This window comes from Balaenoptera physalus (genome assembly GCF_965194825.1).
Source record: "Balaenoptera physalus genome assembly, chromosome: 11".
NCBI classification, from domain to species: Eukaryota; Metazoa; Chordata; class Mammalia; order Artiodactyla; family Balaenopteridae; genus Balaenoptera; species Balaenoptera physalus.
In genome coordinates this window covers 12,394,007-12,408,897 of record NC_138896.1, presented here as the reverse complement: position 1 = coordinate 12,408,897, position 14,891 = coordinate 12,394,007, and the positions used below count along the sequence as shown (strand labels likewise).

General features: G+C 41.8%; 1 long non-coding RNA gene across 1 annotated transcript in view; it reads right to left on the bottom strand.

The window, feature by feature from the left end:
• Positions 1 to 718: 718 nt before the first annotated feature.
• Positions 719 to 14,891, bottom strand: part of LOC309638862 — a 54,081-nt gene continuing 39,908 nt past the window's right edge. The window contains exon 2 of the long non-coding RNA XR_014251364.1: positions 719 to 12,233. This is a non-coding gene — a long non-coding RNA (uncharacterized lncRNA). The remainder of the gene's footprint in view (positions 12,234 to 14,891) is intronic.

Here is a 14,891-nt window from a genome sequence, read left to right as displayed (position 1 = left end):
TATGAATACCTTTTTTGAAAGAGCTGAAACATCACCTATTTCCCAAATGGGTATTGGAAAGATAATTGAGGCTTTAAAAGCTGGACTTAGAGGGTAAAGCATTGATACCTACTGCAGGCAATGTTGTCTTCAGCCTTTCCCACAATCTTATCTATATTTCTCTCCCACCTGTGGGTCTTTCTCCCTTTGTCACCTTATACCCATGGTCTCCCGAGCTTCTGGTCTGCTTCTTCTCAAATGCTCCAAGCTACAGAATGACTTCCTTTATTTTCTTCCCTCTCTTTCTAAAATCTCATGCAGTTCTCACTTAGGGTTCAACAAAAAGCTAGCCAGCCAAGCTAGTACAAGTGGCTGTGAAAGTAACTTTCCACCTGAACTTTTTGCAGAGACGTTCTCGTGTTTAAAAAAAAAAAAGAGGCCTTTTCTCTGCTTATTAAAGAAATACATGTCTCCTGTTGGAAACACTGAAAAATACAGAAAATCATCACACACACACACACACAAAAATCCCATCACACTAAAATAATAACTACTAACATTTTGGTGTGTATCTTTTCAGTCTATTTTCTGTGTAAATATATTTTTTCTTTTTAATTTTCTGAATTGGGGTAATATTTTTTTGAAACTCACCATTTTCACTTAATATGGCAGAAATATTTTTTCATATCATTAAGTACTCTAGACTATCATTTTTTCTTTTTAATTCATTTATTTATTATTTTGGCTGTGTTGGATCTTTGTTTCTGTGCGAGGGCTTTCTCTAGTTGCGGCGAGCGGGGGCCACTCGTCATCGCGGTGCGCAGGCCTCTCACCATCACGGCCTCTCTTGTTGCAGAGCACAGGCTCCAGTCGCGCAGGCTCAGTAGTTGTGGCTCACCGGCCCAGTTGCCCCGCGGCATGTGGGATCTTCCCAGACCAGGGCTCGAACCCGTGTCCCCTGCATTGGCAGGCAGATTCTCAACCACTGCGCCACCAGGGAAGCCCTAGACTATCATTTTTAACAGCTACATTGCATTCTATCATTGGGTGCTACATAATTTATTCTACCAAGTCCCCATTGTTAGATTTTTGGTTGTTTTCCAGTTCTATTATTTTAAGTAATTCTGCAATAAATATTCCTTAGATGAATCTTGATATGCATTCATATTTATTTCCTTAGAATAAATCCTTGGAAGTGAAATTTAAGACCGTGGGTAAATATTTCCAAATAGTTCTCCAATTTACTCTGCTCCATGGCCAGCAATATTTTAAAAATGCCTACCTATTTCCCCACACCCTCAATATCACTAGGTGTTACTGTAAAAAAATAAAATACTTTCCAATCTGGTTGGAGGCAAGGGGCCATTTAGGGTTCGTGGTGTTTATATCTCATTTATTTTCTTTATTTACTGGTAAAGTTAATTTGTTTAATAAAAGATAGTCATTGACCATTGGTATTTCATATTTTCATGTACTTCTTTTTTTGTCTTTCAATTTGTCTATTTTTCTTTCTCCTTGATCTGCATATTCTCTGTATGCATTAAGGATGGATGCTTTGTCTTCCATCTCTGTTGCAGTTTACCCCATTTTTGAAGAGGAGATTACCTGGTCTTCTTCATCCAAATGTCTCTCTAATGGATAAAATCGGAGGCAGTGTAATAAAGTGGTATGAAATTTTTCATAAAATATAAAGGAGAGGGCCGTTTTCCAGAGCTCCTGAAGGTCCCCATGCAGGTAACAAGGGCAAGTAAAAGAAGGCGGCTCTTTGCGTGAGACGTAAACTACTAGAGCCTGGTGGAACCGTACGCTCCAGGGATGCCGTGAAATGAGAGTAGCCTGTTTTCAGCCCTATGATGACTATACGACAAGTCCTGTGATGGCTCTCGCCACAGCTGTCAATATGGCAAAGGCCTCGGGGCTTTCCTGTCTCCTAAAAATCAGCTTCATATCAATTAGTATGTTCAGTGTGTCACCAGGGACAAGAGGAAGAAACAGTACTTCCTCCTGAGATAAACACTTCCACTTAGAGCTCATTAACGAACCGCAGCTCAGAAAGCTATCATCATAGTTTAAGCAACAAAGACACACTTCCAGGTCAATGCCTTGGGGAGTGGGTTCATTTTTGGTGCTTGTTAAGGACCTTATTAGGGCTTTAAGACACATATAAAATCTTTGCCTCAGTGAGACTTCCGAGCTCGTTTAAACTCCCAGCATGCCATCAGGGCTGGTATGAACTTTTCCATGTTTAGGGTTTATTTCTGACAAGAGAGAAATAAATGCATCATACTTTGTGAATGGGTCCTCTGGGAACCAACAAAGAAAAGTAACAGGAATAGGGAGGGAGATCCCCAGGGGCCTGGATGTGAATAGTTGTCCTGAAGCCTGGAAGAAGGAAAGAAACTATGTTGTTGGTGTCATTGTTTTTAGACTCTTATATGTAAATATTTTTATATTCTGACCTCTGCTGCTCAGTTGTGGTGCATCCTTTGAACAAGGACATTCAATGACACACACTGCACCCTAGTATCTCCTCCCTCCCTGTAGCACCCAACTTCAGCCAAAAACTATGAGGCCAATCAATGACATGTGTGACAAATCCTGATGTCATATTAAACTAGTTGTTGAATCTGAGGTAAGAGAAAAACAGTATGGTGAAGTCTCCATGTTCATTCCTTTGGCCTTTTCTAGAAGTCAGGGTAATCAGTGCTAGTAGGTATAACGAACAATCCCCGAATCTCTCCTGCATCACAGTCCAAAGCAGGCCAGGCAGCTCTCCTGGGAGTCTGTCCTGCAAGCAGTAACGTAGGCATCCCAAGCCCCTTCCATCTTGTAGTGCTGCCAGCTTAAATGTGGCAGGTACCTGTCAGGAAGATAGCTCTGGAAGGGGGAGAGAGAATATGGAAGAGGTGAAAGAAGACACAGGGAGTCTTATGGCTGTTGTCCAAAACCCAGTCACATGGCCCTGACCTAACTGTAAAGGAGGCTGGGAAGACACACTCCTTTGTGCTCAGGAAGAAGAAAATGAAATGAGATTTGGTAACCATAGCATCATCTCTACAACATCTGAGTTGGTTTACCCATATGAATGATTCAACCAGCTAAAAGACCCCTCTAGCCTAAAACTTTCTACACCTCCAGTCTTGTTGGATACATGAAATGTCCAGAGCAATATATCTTTAAGACTTTAAAGAGTAGATTGAAGGTGTCTAAGTGCATACCATGGACAGAGTCACCTTTTAAGGAATATAACCCAACATTCTTTCCAGTGTCCATTGTTCTCAGCATCTTAGGGAGGCAGAGTCAGCTACTTACCACCTTACCTACCGCAGCTTAGACCTGTGGGCTGTGCTTGGATGATCTCTCACAGACTGGGCATGAGCAACTCAGACACCTCAGAGCTGGCTGGTGCAATCAGTTAAAGAGAGATGATTCATACCAAATTGCTCCAAAACAGCCTGATCTAATGCTATCTTTTGTGAATCATAGATCTGAGGGGGATCAGGCCTTCAGCTCAGGGTTGCTATCTTGGGATACACCTGACAATTCTCCCTATTGCTGGAAAACTAGGACCCTCAGTAACTGTATGCCACTGAAATAAACCCCATTTCATAGTCTGTCTGGGCCTATCATTTAGCTCATAAGAGGTCCCTGGGAAAATCCCAAATGGGGCCTGAACATTTTCTGGCACAGAGTGTGAAACAACTGAAACCACGGCTCTAACCAAGGTGGGTCAAGGAAGGATGGCAGCGGTCAGGGGCACCTGAAATTCTGCAATTCTGAAATCCCATCAGGTCTCCCAACCCTAAGGGATAGGAAATGGTCTTTAATTAAGCCTTGGCTCTGCTCCGTGGGAATGGGTGCCAAGCCCACTGTTTTCCATGGCTGTTTACTGTCTGGAGTTCCTTCCTTTTCATTATGTTCCTTGGCTACATAAAAGACAGCATTATAGAATATGCCCTCCTTGAAGGGTGACCAACCATCCCAGTTTGCCCAGGACTGAGGGTTTTTCTCGACTGCAGGACTTTCAGTACCAAAACAAGAAAGTCCTAGGCAAACCAGGATGAGTTGGTCACTCTACCTTCTTAGCAGCTGAGCAGCTTTCTCAGACTGCTTCCTGCCTGTAGAAAGTTGGAGGCCCAAAGATATTTTTACATCTTGAAAAATGAGTCTCTTAAACTAGCCTATGGTGCTTTGGGCAAGATACTCACTCAAAACTTTGTTGGTTTTTTGTATTTGATTCTAGACAACTCTTTGTGACAAAAATCATATTCACAATTTTTTGAGATATCCAATTTACTTATTAGCCATTACTTTGATATATCAGCCTTCTGTGGGTCCATTGTGCCCCGCTGTAGGAGAAAAAAATCTATTAGGCACCTCTTTAATCCTTTCAATGACTTTTAAAAGCTTGATTTGGTCTTTCCCTGGAGGCTGAGCCTTAGTAGGTTTTTCATACTTATAGAACTTCTCAATGTTCTATTTTACTGGTTGGAGATGAGAAACAGTTTTGCCGTTCAACCCTGAAAGTTCCAAAATTCTTGAGCGCTATATATTTCCTCTCTATTCTGCTTGCAAATCAACCAGTTCTTTTCAGATCCCATCTCTTTCTTGTAGTATTTTATGACACACAACTTGTAACAAACAGCTCACACCATTGATATTCTGTCTCAAAACCTCCTCAACCCTCTTCCTAAGCTCTTTTGGTACATTTTTTGCCTTTCAGATTTTGACAGGTGACAATTTTGCCAAATATTTTGCCACTGCATAACACGGGTCATCATTTTTCCAACCTCTGTTATTGTTTCCTTACTATGTGCTGATGGAGCTCAAAGCCACTGCCACATATATTTTAGGCCGTATGCTGCTTCCTGTACCAATTTCCATCCTAGAGAGGTTTACACTGTAATAATTCTGCATAACAAACAATTCCAAGATCTCAGTGGTTAAAATAGTAAACATTTAATTCCACACTCACATATCTGTAGGTAACCTGCAGTTGAACAGATATCAGCTGGACTTAACGGAGCTAGGCTGGACCGCAGGTGTAGAGTGAGTTCTCCATCATTTCTGGGTCCATCTTTGATCTGAACATCCTGAACTAGCTAAGAGAGTCATCAAATATTGCCACCATTCCTGACGACCTTCAAAGTAATGGAACTCTCCTGTAAAGTCTGGAGTTGACCATTATCAGAACTAGTTACTCAGTTAATGAATCCACGAGGTAATGGGACACAGGAAAGGTACGTTTTAAAGGCAGGGACGCACCTAGAAATGGTCAGAACATAGGCTAACTAGGAGAGGGCAGGCTTAAGGGAAATAAGGGAAATGATCAGGGCTGGTCGACAGCAGTGTAATGATGGGAGCGCTCTGTGAAACCAAGGAGGGAAATGTACAAAGCTGGGAGATGATTTCTTTAAAACCCCAATATTTAATAAATATGGCTCTACCTGGCCCTGCCATATCTAACTCCTCCCACCTTTTTTTTTCACTCATAACTGGACATTCTCAGTAAGCTCTAACTCTGCCAACTCAAAATTAGTCTTACTAATTCAGATAAATGTTCCCTGGGGATGTTACTGACACAGGCAAATTCATAGCACGTGGTTGCTTGCCTCTGAATTTAACTGCAGGTGAAAAGCTATTACATTTACCCTCTGAGCTAATGAGAATGACTGCTTCAGTCTCATCTAATCTCCTGAAGGGGTTTGAAGTGGTATTTTGTTTTGTTTTGTTTTGTCTTGTTTTTTGACACTGTTAATGAGAAGATGCATGTGAAAAGCACTAAAGAAATTATATATCACCAAGTAGATGTTAGTTGTCATTGTGTAGATTTCAGGCAGATGATAGCTTTAGTTTCAAACATTACTCTGGCTGAAGCTGATGTTGAAATAGCTCAGAAAGTGTTAACTAGTCCAGTTCCTGAATAATACCAAGGGTCTAAGGATCAGACAGATAATGGGGGTTTACCCAGGACAAGCTCATGGACATCCAGTGTCAGGGTCTCCATGGAAACCATGAAATCATTCAGTCGTTCGACAAATATTTATTGAGTGCCTACCTGAGCCAGGCACCGATCTACGTGATGGGCATTCAGGGTTATACACAATGGACAAGACCCCCATCCAACAGCAAGGACACATAACCAAACTGCTTAGATTCAAATCTTGATTTTTGCCACTTAGGAGCTGGATGACTTTGAGGAAGTTTCTGTGCCTCTATTTTCTCATCTAAGAAAAGTGAATAAAGGTCATCATGAGGATTAAATGAGTTAATATTGCTAAAACACTTAGCACAGTGCCAGGCTCATAGTAATTAATATAATGCTTGTTAAATAAATGGGACTATATTTAGTGAATCAAGATAGACAATAAACAAATAAAGTAAGTACCATGATGAGGTACAAAGGGCAGCATGACAAAGAGTGACAGGGTCTCCTTCAGACGAGGTACTGCTCAGGAAGGGCTTCTTTAAAGAAGCAGTCTTCAGGGGGAGACCGGGGTGATGAGAAAGAGCCAGAGGAAGGACTGGGGACAGAGCGCTTCAGGTTGTGAAAGAATATAGAACAGCAGTGAGCTTGGTATGTTCTAGTAACAGAGAGAAAGCTGAGCGTGGCTGGGTCACATGGAGCAGACGGGAGATGGTGGGAGATAGAGGGAGATGTGGGACACAGAAGGAGATGGAAGAAAAGTTGAGAGATGGGGGCGGGGGAAGTCAGAGAACAGGCAGAGATCAGGTCGTGTGGGGCTTTGTGCATGAGCGGCTGGGGTGAGGACTTTTTAGAGTTTATTCAAAGGGCAATTAGATGTTTTTGAGCAGGGAAGGAATTGAATTTGTTGTGTGTTTTAGGAAAGTCCCCTGGCTGTTCTGTGGAGAGCAGACCATGCGATGTAGAAGTGGAAGCGGAGGCCAGGTGGGCAGCTGTTGCCCTCATCCAGGTGAGGGGTGGTGCTGCCTTGGACGGGGATGCACGCAGTGGAGATGGAGAGCACAGAACAGATTTGGGATATGTTTCAGCAGTAAAATGGGCAGGACATGATGATAAATAGGATGTGAGAGGTGATTTTAAAAAAAAGAAAAGGAAAACAGTCTGTTGAACAATTGGGTGGACAGAAGTACCAGATGGAAAGTTGAGGGTGGGGCAGCTTGTGGGGCGGGAGCCCTGGGCACCCAGGAACACGGAGCAGATGGTGAGAAATCCGGCATCCCAGCTCTGCCTCTTCCTATCATTGTGACTTTGAGCGCAAACTCAACTCCCATCCTTGCTAGCTTGGTCAACGACGTGAGGATGTTAACACCTTCCCTGATCACCTCTCAGGGAGTCTGTAAGGATCAGATTTGATAATAAAAGTAAAAGGCTTTGAAACCCTTAAGCCACCATGTAAATGTTAGGTATTATTATTATAATTGTCAGCACATCTGGGGCCCAACATCTCAGTCACTGAATACAGGTATTCAACAGAATTCTAATAAAACATTAAACAATATATTTTAAAAGACCTGGCCAATCAGCTTGCTTCCCCTCAACACAGTCATAGAAAGAAGCTGCATACCTAGCCATGTCCCATATCCATCATCACTTCTGTCTCCTCAGTGTAACCCAGTGGCGCTGGCAGCATTCTGATCATGAACCCAATGGCTGTGTTCTGGATCTAATGCGCTCTGACACTGTTGAAAGGAATTTTGTTTTGGATTTTTAAATGGGAGAAAATTCACAACGTTGAGATGTCACTCCCAAGGTTAGTGAGCCTAGTCAGAAAGAACTCTGAAGCAGGGAAAAATCAATCCTTTCTGGCTTTCATGGATGGAGTAATAGTCATAGCTGACATTAAGCTAAGAGCCTCCTTACAGTTTAGCAAATTTGCAGAAAAACCAGACCCCTGAATTTCATTATGTGCAACAATGGTATCTTTGTCCAAATCTATTTGTTCATTGTAGCACAATTTATTATATTAAAAGAATATAAGTGATCTAAAAGTATGAGAAGGGAAGCTTGGTTAGTTAAATTATGGTATCTACCTATAAAGAACTGTATATACTTTAAAAATGATTATACATATTGCATATATTAATATAGTTATGTTAATAACAAACTATTAAGTAAAAAGTCAGGTTATAGGCTTTGTATATGGTATATAGCCTCATTATGTTTTTAGCATATGTATTTATGCATGTACTATATATACATGATTTTTTTGAAGTTTTGGAACAATTTCAAATGCACAGAAAAATTACCATTATAATACAAAAACTTCTCTCCTGAGCCATTTGAGAGTAAATTGCTGGTATGAGAGGCCTCGAGTGAACCACTCTGAGAGCTTCTTTCAGTCCCTGGAATTGGAGGAACACAGGGTCTAGTGCTTGACACCTGCCTGGGAGGGGAGGTGGCTAGCGTGTAAATGGCCTGCATTTCCACATTGGAGAGCCCAGGACGTCTGAGATCGCATGGGGCAGAGGTGACCTCTGCAGAAGGAAGCCACACTGGGTCACCTGGAGAGGACCTCCTCCCAGGAGGGTGCTGGAGAGGCCAGGTGACCACCGGAGAGGGTGGGCCTGCAGAAAGTGGGGACCTAGGGCAGCTCATCAGCTGCCAGCAGAGGAGGCAAAGGTGAGAGGCACCTGGAGATAGAAGAACCTCCAAAAGAACTGCTCAGGCGCCCACAGGAGGGAAATCAGCATTTGAATTCTGAGCCACCCAGGGGCCCAACATTATACTACAACCACACAGGCAAGTATGAGTCCTCCAGCGGCTTCCCTCTTCCTTCCCCAACCTGCAGCCCTGGAGGAGCCAGATGCTGTCTGGTGATGGGGAATGAGGAGGAGGGCTTGGAAATGGAGCCGCTGGCCACGCCCCCCCCGCCCCCGCCCCCCCCCGCCACTGCTTTCTAACCCTGAGCAGGTCCTGGATGGGACAGGAGCTTAATTGTATGGGACTTTGCAGGAGCTGGACTTCTCTCCTGAATGTGACCAGTGCATTTTTTATGGTTATGAAAATGACTGGGAAAGTTCTAGGACCCACCCCAGATTGTACACAGGAGCAGGGAGGAGTGAGTTGAGGGAACCTGTTGAAAGAGGCAGAGGTGGAAAATAATAAAGCAATTTTCTACTTGTACTCTATTGAGCTTGTTTGATAAACTGGATACTTAAAAGAAAATATTTAGTTTGAGCATGAAACTTATCTCTAAATGTGAGAAAGAATTCTCATTTTAATAAGCTGTTTTTTCCAGCTTTATTGAGATATAATTGACATGTAACATTGTGTAAGTTTAAAGTGTACAGTGTGGTGATTGGATACTCATTACTTTTTTTTTTTTGGCCTATTGTAATCTATTGATAACTTACTAATTTTCAAAAATTAGCTCGGTAACCCTCTACTACATATCCCATTCAATTACTGTGTTTGTGTGTTTTAAGAATCCTGCTCGCGAAATAACATGAATAATACTTCTCTCATAAAATGCCCCAGGAAGGACTTTTTAAGTGTTATCCACATGGTAATTCTCTAACACATTTCCAGAAAGAGTAGATTACACATGAACCCTGACACAACCCGTTATCTCAGGAGACACTGAATTAAGCTTGGAAAAAGAGGATATTACATTCGGTTTCTGTAGCATTCCATTTTATGCTGGCAAGACACCTATCAACGTTGAACTGGCAGCAATAAATTACCTGGGGCAATTTTTTAAATGTGACCTGAATTATTGAGATCTCAAATGCCAAAATATCAATTTTTTAACTTATAATTTTTAAAGTTAATGGTTCTTTCTAGAATTACACAAATCCCATTTTCCCAGCTGCTGGTTTATCATTTTATTTTATCCTTCTGGTTGTCCTAAAACAGTACCGGAATTATTCATTTTCAGAAAACATTTTTATTGCTTGCATGGCAATTTCCTCCCATTATTTTGGAAAATAAATGAATTGAATGTTCTTTGAAAATAAATACTTCGAAGCACATGGGAGAAAATTACAAGAAAATTATGAAACCTAAGTTCAAAAAGAAAACCGGAGGTTTATGAGAATCAGCTAAATTCTATGCTGACATGGGTTTCTGACATTGTCCTCTGTTAGACTGTGTGACTTGCAGAGCTGGTTTGCTTTTTGTAGCCAGTACTTAGCTATGGAGGTCACAGAAGTCCCCCCATTGGCATATGTGTCCATACGTCATACAGGAGGGCCAAGGCATACCTGGAGGGAGGTGGCAGTGGTTGGACAGGCATAGGCGACTGCTGGGATGTGATCCCTCCCCCTGAGGTCTTCAGAAAATGAGAAAGAGACATTCTTAAGTGTAGAGACCAGGAGGAAAGGTTGTTCTGAGCTTCTGCTCTGTTCTACAACTCTCCCTCCCACAAAATACAAGCCAAATCCCCTCTTCATGCCTCCTTTCCAAGGAATAGCAAGGAATGAAATCATCAATTTAATAACAACCTCTTGATGTCTTCAGAACTAAAATGCCTCCCAGATGGGAGCCAATTAGCAGGTCTTAGTTTTATTCAATCTCTTCTTCTTCAGGTTTCAGTGCAATTTCAGGGAATTCCATTAGCTGCAAGGGTAACTTTTGCCTTATCTGAAAACACTCCTTTACTTTAAAAAAAATAATAATTTAGTTATTTATTTTGTTTTATATAGCTCTTACATTTCAGAAGGCCATCATCTCGTCTTCAATATACCCAAACCTACTTTTGGCTTAAAAAAATGCAAAAAACAATGCCAATCTGCCCCTTCAGGAATCATCCAAAAAAAAAAAAAAAAAAAATCAAGTCTGCAAGGAAAGACAGTTGGAGGAGAGGTACTTTTAGAACACTTGCAGCCATCAATGTGTCATTGGTAGACTGTGTGATATGGAGAAACAGGAACACATGAGTGATATTCCTGGCTTAGTCGCGATGTGGCTTAACTCTGTGGCCTAAGTTACCAGAAAAACTCCATAGTCCTTTCTGCCCTTACAAAATGGTGTATGATTCTAGGTAAAGGGACTTTATAATTCAACAAATGCAAGACCATAAAATAACTTTTTAAAGATTCATAGAAGTTAATAATGTACCACCACCATAATTTATCCATGAAAAGAAAACATTTTTGTAATGCCTGAAATGGTAACAGTGCCAGTACTTGTTATTTTCACATGTTGAAAGCAGGTATTCAGTTGTTTTGCTTTTGAATGAGAACACCCTGCCCTCTCCTGAACTCCCACGATTAGGGGCTATGTTCCTTTAAGGCAGAAAGCACTGTTTTACTTGACATGCTCTTATCGGGGGAAATCCAGTGGCAACATCAGCAAGAGCTCGTGGGGCTCTCTGCAAGAAATGTTCCAAGATTTCAGATTTCTGAGATTGAAGAGTGTGAAATGTATCTTGGAAACAAGGCAATAAATGATGTATTTGGACAGAAATCTCTGGGATAAAAAATAAGAGGAAACTGCTGGCTTGATTTTGCAGTAACATTACCAAGACTGGAGAGCAAAAGGGCATATTTCCCAGAAAATATCATGATTGCCACAAAGTTGACCAAGTTGTGTTGTGGATAATTAGGGACCCCAATGTTCTAAATCATTTAGGCAAAAAAGCCAGCCAGACAGGAGAAGGGAATGAGATTTCTGTTAGGTAAAGAAGGATGGACGGGGCAACTACAATAAACCACCTGCCAGGTGTTCTCACCTAGGGTCCCAGCTGCTGTCCTCTGGACCCACAGAAGAGATCCTCACCATGATGGTTAGTTATTTTTTGTTTTGTTTTTCTTTATTTTTGGCTGCATTGGGTCTTCATTGCTGCATTCAGGCTTTTCTCTAGTTGTGGTGAGCGGGGGCTGCTCTTCGTTGCGGTGCGCGGGCTTCTCATTGCAGTGGCTTCTCTTGTTGCGGAGCACGGGCTCTAGGTGCATGGGCTTCAGTAGTTGTGGCACGTGGGCTCAGTAGTTGTGGCTTGAGGGCTCTAGAGCGCAGGCTCAGTAGTTGTGGCGCATCGGCTTAATTGCTCCGCGGCATGTGGGATCTTCCCGGACCAGGGCTTGAACCCATGTCCCCTGCATTGGCAGGCAGATTCTTAACCACTGCGCCACCAGGGAAGTCCCATGATGGTTAGTTTTATGTGTCAACTTGCCTGGGCCATGGGTGCCCAAACATTTGGTCAAACATTATTGAGTGTTTCTGTGAGGATGTTTCTAGATGAGATTAACATTTGAATCGGTAGACGGAGTGAAGTCGATTGCCCCTCTGATGTGGGTGGACCTCATTTAATCAGTTGAAGGCTCAAATACTGTAAAACAAAAAGACTGAGTAAGAGGGAACTCCTCCTGCCTGACTGCCTTGAGCTGGGACATCAGTTTTTTCCTGCCTTCAGATTTGAACTGAGACATTGGCTCTTCCTGGGTCTTGAACCTACCAGCCTTCAGACTGGAACTTCACCATAGTTTCTCCTAGTTCTCAGGCCTTCAGACTTGGACTGGAACTTACACCATCAGCTCTCCTGGGTCTCCCGCTTGCCAACTGAAGATTTTGGGACTTGGCAGCCTCCATAATCACATAAGCCAGTTCCTTATAATAAATGTATGTGTGTGTGTGTGTGTATGTATCCTATTGGTTCTATTTTCCTGGAGAACCCTAATATACACTCATGTTCAAATATCTTCAAATATAAGAACATCTATCCATTTCTTACGGGGGAAAAAAAATACTTCCTGATACACTGCAGGGAAAGTAACATCTGGTGCGGCCCATGTAGTACAGAAGCACATACTTAATCATCCTGCTCACATTCAGAAGCCTGTCTGGAGACCTAAATAGAAAGGCAGACAGAGGACCCAGAGAGTCCATGAACATTGTCTTTAGTCATGGAAAGCAGGGGGTGCTGTGCTGGGGAGCAGGGCATGCTGCAGGGCAGGGTAGGGAGAGGAACAGTGGGACACAGGGATGGAAACAGTGTGCTCCTCCTCTCGGCCAGGCACGTGCTAGGTGTCCTACGTGCAAAATCCAAACAACAATCTTGGGAGGTTCATGCTTAATTTTTGTTTATTTAACACAATTTAGAAAATCATATAATTCCATTGATTTTAAAGTCAATAAGTCAGGAAAACAAGGCAAAGAGAAATTAACAGTATAGGAAAATTAGATGAATTCAGGGTGAGTTTCATCCAAAAAATGCAAATTACAAAATCTTATGCAAGAGCCAGAAGTAGAGCATAGATTGGTCTAGTAGTGCTCTAGCCCCTAGTGCAAACGGGAGAGCAGGCTCAAGTCTGTGACTCATAGTCTTCAGAGGACAATGGCAAGGGAAACAGAACTCCTCCTGGGGTTGATACAAGAGAAACATTTTCCCCAAGCACCGTTGGAAACAGAGCCCTGTGGGCTGTTGGGAGCAAGAGCCTCCCTATAGAAGTTCTAACGAGCAGCTTCACAAGGCCACTTCTCATCATGTTCTTCCATGAGGGCACGTAGAGTAATGCCATCCAGTAAAAGCAATCGTTCAGGAAGCAAAGCACCAGCCCAGATACACAGCTCTCCAAAGGTCTCTCTTAATCCGAAAGGTAATTTTTAGAGTAATCTAAAACAAGGTTCTTACTGGGGCATTTTGGAAATTTATGCTGAAGTTTTGGGTTATCACAATGTGAGGCTGGCCCCTGGCAGTCAGCAGGCAGGGCCCTGGACATCCTGCAATGGGTGGGAGACAACAAAAACCTTCCCATATCCCTTGAGGCTTTATAGATATAATACTGGATGGTCATGGAGACGGAAAGCTTGTTATCACATGCTCTCATAAATAGCTGGTGGGAAAGCGAGATGGTGAAACTTCTAGAAGAAGAAGAATTCTTCTAGAAGAATTTGGCAATATCTAAAACTCTAAATATTTGACCCAGCAATTCTACTTCTAGGAATTCACTCTCAAGTTACACCTCCACAAATACAAAACAACATGTGCACAGGTTACTTGTTGCCACATTAGCTGGAATTTTAAAAGACCGGAAACAATACAAATGTCTATAAATGGGGAATTGTATTGTCCCTGGTTGAATCAACTAAGGGACATCTATACAACAGAGTGTGATATAGCCCTTAAAAAAGAATTAGGAAGGTTGACATGGAGTGACTTTAAGATATGTATAATATCTATAGCATATGGTATGCTACCTTTTTATATTAGAAAGAAAAGGAAACCCTAGACTAATAAACCAAAAATGAAAATCATTACTCATGGGAGGTTGAGAGAGGAAAATGAAGTGGAGGGGGTAGGAATGGGGCAAGAATTCTCTTAGAATAACTTTACTCTTTTGATTGAAGTGTAGTTGACTTACAATGCTGTGCCAATCTCTGCTGTACAGCAAAGTGACTCAGGTATACACAGACATACATTTTTTATAGTCTTTTCCATTATAGTTTATCACAGGATATTGAATATAGTTCCCTGTGCTATACATTAGGACCTTGTTGTTTATCCCTTCTAAATGTGATAGTTTGCATCTACCAACCCCAAATTCCCAGTCCATCCCTCTCACTCCCCCATTCCCCCTTGGCAACCACAAATCTGTTCTCTATGTCTGTGAGTCTGTTTCTGTTTTGTAGATTGGTTCATTTGTGGCATATTTTAGATTCTACATATAAGTGAGATCATATGGTATTTGTCTTTCTCTTTCTGACTTACTTCACTTAGTATGATAATCTCTAGTTGCATCCATGTTGCTGCAAATGGCATTATTTCATTTATTTTTTATGGCTGAGTAGTATTCCATTGTATATATGTACCACATCTTGTTTATCCATTCATCTGTTGATAGACATTTAGATTGTTTCCATGTTTTGTCTATTGTAAATAGTGCTGCTGTGAACACAGGAGTGCATGTATCGGTTTTTTTTAGAATTTTATTATTTTTTTATACAGCAGGTTCTTATTAATCTATTTTATACATATTAGTGTATATAC